Source organism: Neoarius graeffei, chromosome 15 (genome assembly GCF_027579695.1).
Source record: "Neoarius graeffei isolate fNeoGra1 chromosome 15, fNeoGra1.pri, whole genome shotgun sequence".
Classification (NCBI taxonomy): Eukaryota; Metazoa; Chordata; class Actinopteri; order Siluriformes; family Ariidae; genus Neoarius; species Neoarius graeffei.
The window spans coordinates 1100125-1105929 of NC_083583.1; positions in this window are offsets into that span (position 1 = coordinate 1100125).

Sequence of the window (5805 nt, forward strand, 5' to 3'; positions counted from 1 at the left end):
TTAATCAACTTCCAGAATTTTTTAGGATCATTTAAATTTTTATCTATTATGTGAAGATAGTACTCACTTTTTGTATTTTTTTTATCAGTCTAGTGCACTTGTTTCTTAGTGCTCTGTAATCTGCCCAGTGTTTAGCCTCATTACTAACTTTAGCTTTGACCCAAGCAGTGTCTCTTTCCCTGATAACAGCTGCAATAGCATCATTGAACCATGGGTTATCTTTACCAATAACTCTAAACTTTCTCATAGGTGCATGCTTATTAATAAGGAACAGAAAAGTTTTTTTAAAAAGGTTCCAAGCACATTCTACATCCACCATTTCATAAACAAGGTTTAAGTCACTATGAAATACATCATGCAGGATAGCCTGCTCATTAAAATGTTTGTAATTCCTTTTAAAAATAAATTGTGGCTTAGTTTTGGGGAGTTTACAACTTCTTACACATGCTATTATACAGTGATCACTGACATCATTACAGAATATTCCAATAGCAGGATATTTATGTGGCGCATTTGTTAGAATGATGCCCAACAAAGTGGACTTGTCCATGCATTTTGGGTTTAAATGTGTCTGAGACTGTATCAGCTGCGTTAGATGCACAACGTCACAGATGTCCTTGAGTGCATTCGAAGAAGTTGACACCCAGTCCCAATTTAAATCCCCCAAAAGAATAAGCTCGCTGTCGGATAAGTTTTGTAAAATGTCCAAGAGGAAAGTAGTGGCCTTGGGTAAGGCTGACGGTGGGCGATAGCAGCCTACTATTGTCAGGGCAGCGCTGCTGGGGAAATTTAATTTGATAGCAGCTAATTCGAGGGATTTAGGTTTGCTGATCGATTTCATGAGGGAACAGTTCAAAGTGCTTTTGACGTAGATTGCAACCCCCTCTCCCTTGCTTGCATGATCAGATCTAAAAACATTAAATCCCCTGATGTGCAGCATAGTGTTCGGGGTTGACAGTTTCAGCCAAGTTTCTGACAGAACCATAACGTCGCATTCAGTCAACTTTGCCCACAGACGAATAGCGTCAATTTTATTTATCAAGCTGCGCACATTGGCATGAATAAAACGTAATCCACAGCTATCTTTAAGTTTGCCTGGATTTTGAAGTTGTATCAGCTCAGGACCCGGGTTGGGATGAATGTTACCTGATAGGAGTAACAGGAGGATCATCCAGACAGTCTTTGTTGGATAGCGGTGGTGGCTCGAAGGGGTCCTCTGTCTGTGTTTACAAACAGCAGAGCTGAATTGAAGTAAACACATCTCTTGCAGTCCTTGCAGGTACAGGTTCTCAGTTGCCCAGTGGAGAAACCCAGTAATCCAGTGAGATGATGTGAAAAGTTTGATATCCGAATATGGCATAGTAGCCGCTCTTGGCAGAGTAATCTATAGGAGAGCGTTCAGTCCTCCGTCAGATGCCAACTCCACAGATGGCCCAGCCAGCGCAAGAGCACTCAACAGGTAGAGCAACCCGACAGTCCACATAGTGTACAATTGTTTACACTATTGTTAGCAAGCTGTTTGGTTTATTCTGGTCTTCCATATTGCCAATTTTGCACTTCCAAGGAAAAAGTTAATTAAAACCAGAGTCTGTATTTTTTTAATTGTGTATTTTGGTCCAAAGATAAACAAAGGAACAGAAAATTTCTCCCCCAGCTTTTCTTAATTTCCCTGAGGGAACCCTCCCAAAGGTATCAATAAAGTTTTATCTAATCTAATCTAATCTAATCTAATCTAATCTAATCTAATCTAATCTAATCTAATCCACCCACTCTTTCAGTATCCTAAACAGACCCACTAAATGAGGACAAAGAGACACTAAATGTTCTAAAGTTTCTGGTTGGTTACAAAAGGGACATCCCTCCCCACTGCTTGGATCCAGGTGAGCCTTGTGTCTGTTTGTAGCTATCGCTCCATGGATGATCCTCCAATGGAGGTCAGCTGTCCGTTTTTCAACAGGCAACTTGTATAAAATTCGCCAGCAGTCTTTAGGGGTTCAGTCTGAAGTAAAAACCTGAGTCTGCCTCGACTCCCTGACTGCGGCCAGAGGGCAGAAGTTCAGTATTTTCACGCAGCTGTGGTAGAAATGCTTCTTCCCGCAAGAGCTGAAGTTGCCCAGCACTGGTGTTTTCAGGGACAGAAGCAACCCACTCTCCTCTCACCACTCCTCAACAGCAGGCCTGATGCTTAGTGCATGAAAGATGTAGTCCTGAGCCTCATGCTATTGGTCAATTAGCGTACGGTTTTGAGCGTATACCCTCAGCAGTACAGTCAGGGACTCCCAGAACTTCTCTGCTATCTTCCTCAGCACCTTGGAAGACCTGATATTAGTGACTCTGCCAAGGCTTTCTGGAGATGTTCTTATAAGATGACCAAGTTTAACAACGCCAGCCTCGACAAACTTGGCTCTTAATGATGTGGAGGAAAGCATAGTGGATGCAAAGAAAGTCATTGTGGAACAGTGGCTCCTCAAAGATCCATGTTCCAGGTCTGGGGTCAGTGGCCCTTGTGAACTTGAACGTTCTCCATGCTTCAAGCACTGAGTTAGATTAGATTAGATTAGATTCACTTTATTCATCTCACATCGGGGAAATTCACGTGTTACAGTAGCAAGAAAAATGTCAAACAGATAACAAATAAAACTGAAATAAAAATTAGACAAACAAAGGATTAAATACAGAGGGCTATTTGCATTATCTACCGTGAAAAAGTATAGAAAAATTGCCTTATTGAGAGGCTCTGAAAAATTGCACATTACAGGTAGACTCTGTATATATACACACACATATATACATAAATAATACTTATATTATATATATATATATATATATATATATATATATATATATATATATATATATAATCAATCCCCGGTCGATATGCAAACTGCAGGGGGTCCATCTCATTGCTCACCAGGTGTCGGAGGTGGGAGAGAACAATCCTCTCCATGATCTTCATTAGGTGAGATGTTAAAGCTACTGGCTGAAAGTGGTTGAGCTCCCTGGGCAAGGCAAGGCAAGTTTATTTATATAGCACATTTCATACACAGTGGCAGTTCAATGTGCTTTACAGAAGTAAAAGCAAAACAGTAAACAATAGAGAATAAAATTACATAAAATAAATGGGAAAAATATAATAAGAATTAAACAATAGTAGAAATAAAAAAATAAAATTAAGTAGAAGTTCAAATAGGGGGAGAAAAAAAAAGTCTTGGGAACTGGAACCACACATGTTTTCCACAGAAGTGGAACTTTCTCCAGACTGAGGCTCAGGTTGAAAATGTACAGAAGAATCCCACAGAGCTGATCTGCACAGTCTTTAAGCAGTCTGGAGTTGATACCATCAGGGCCAGCAGCTTTCCTTGTCTTGATCCTCCTCAGCTCCTTCAACACCTGATCAGCTGTTATGGAGAGGCAAGGGGTGTAGCCGAGGTGTGAGTCCTGTAGAGTGAGGTTGGGGGTGGAGTGTGTGGATTGGTCTGGCAGGGATTGGAGAGGGGTGATGTGGTGTGAGGAGGGAGCTGTTGGTGTCAGAGGTATTATGAGGGGGGGTGGGGGGTGGAGTGATATCACAGACCGGTCAGGACTATGGTGAGTGGGGGAAGGTGGGGTGGCACAGTCAAATCTGTTGAAAAAGAGATTCAACTAATTTACCCAGTCTTGGCCCCCAGATACAGGGCCCCTCCCACTGTCCTTTGTGTGGCCAGAGATAGTTTTCAGGCCTCTCCATACCTCTGGTGTTGCTCCCCTTGAGGTGCTCCTCCAGCTTCCTCCTGTAGCTGTCCTTGCCTCTCCTTATCGCCCTCTTCAGCTCCCTCTGCACTCTCCTCATCTCCTCTTTGTTGCCAGATTTAAAAACCCTCTTCTTCTCGTTTAATAGGGCTTTTAGTTCAGAGGTCACCCAGGGTTTATTGTTGGGAAAACACCGTACCTTCCTGACTGGCACAGTGTTTTCAACACAGAAATTAATGTAATCCGTGATGCAGGTTGTCAGGCTATCAATGTCATCCCCATGAGGTTCACACAACACATCCCAGTCCGTGGTGTCAAAGCAGTCCCTCAGTGCCATACTGGTCTCCTCAGACCAGCTCCTTACATACCTCTTGGTGGGTGGTTGTTTATTCACCATACGTATGTATGTAGGGGACAAGTGAACCAGATTGTGGTCAGAACGGCCCAGCAGGGGGAGGGGTGATGAGCCATATGCGTCCTTGGTGTTCACATACATTAAATCCAAAGTTCTATTGCCTCTGGTGTGGCATTTCACATACTGAGTGAAGGTTGGGAGAGTGGAGGACAGAGAAGCATGATTGAAGTCACCGGAGATTAGTAGCAGGGACTGGGGGTGCGATGTCTGAAGCTTTGACACTGTAGTGTGTAAGAGCTCACAGGCTGCAGCAGCATCAGCCGCTGGGGGGATGTACACAGTTATCGCGATAACGTGCGAGAATTCCCTCGGGAGGTAATATGGCCGAATGCTAACTGCTAGCAGTTCAATGTTTTTACTGCAATACTGCTCCTTTACCCTGATGTGCCCCGGGTTACACCATCTGTCATTCACAAACATCGCTATACCCCCTCCTTTCCTCTTACCGCTCTCCTTGGCTTTCCTATCCGCTCTCACGAGTTGAAATCCATCCAGAATGACGTGTGAGTCTGGTGAGAGTTCATTCAGCCAAGTCTCTGTGAAGCACATAAGGCTACACTCCCGGTACTCCCTCTGCAGCCTGGTTAGCGCTGTTAGCTCATCCATCTTATTAGGGAGAGATCTTATGTTTCCCATGATGACAGATGGTATACATGGTTTATACCATCTTTTCTTCTCCCAGCACTTCATTCCAGCTCTGCATCCCCTTCTCCTTCTCCTTAATTCTGCGGGGATCTCTGGTCTTTCCACGGGGAGTACCTTGGTGTTGCACAGTGCTAACAGCTGCGCCCGAGTGTAAACAACGGAGCCATGGCTAAAAGGGTCTGCTGATGCCGATTTAACTAGCCCCATAAAGAAAAAGAGAAAAATACAAATGCACAGTCTCACGAGTAGTACATCCCGAGGTGCACACTTCCGACTGAGACTAGTGCAGAAAGAAACATGAAAAAAGTACAAAAACATACCAAAACACATAAACACGCTCGGAGCTACTGCAACTAGCTGCCACTCTTGTGGCGCCATTTTTTTTTTAGTTGTAGAAAAGTGTTATTCCAGTCAGGTCAACTTCAGAGGATCATAAGAGAAACAGGTGTTTGTCCAGTCCCAGCTGGCCAGCCTTCCTCAGAAGCAGCTGAGCAGAAGTCAGCCAGCAATAGCCAGAGCCATATAGTAGCCTCCATGCTGTCTGCAGTCTGAAAGCAGAAATTCTTGAGAGGATTGTTGTTGATTTTATGTACACAGATATTTTATTTGGAGTGGACAGCCTATTTAATTATTTATTATTTATTTTTATGTTCTATGGTGTTATTTTATTGTATAGTTTTGTGTTTATTGTACAGCACTTTGGAAACCTTTGTGTTTATTTAAACTGTGCTTTATAAATAAAATTGGATTGGATTGGATGTCCATGAGACTGTGTCCTCCCTCTGCTAAAGGGAGGTAGAGAACTGGTGCCTTCAGCCAGTATTGACCCAACTAGAAGTTGTCCACCAAGAGCCGCTGTGCGTCCTTCATGGGGCCTGGTGGTGGCACTAAGATGATCAGTCTATACCAAAGAGAAGAGGCGACCAGGTTATTAGCTATCAGAACTCTTCCCCTGTAGGACAGCTGGGGAAGCAACCATTTCCATTTAGACAACCTGGTATCCACTTTCTCCAGCA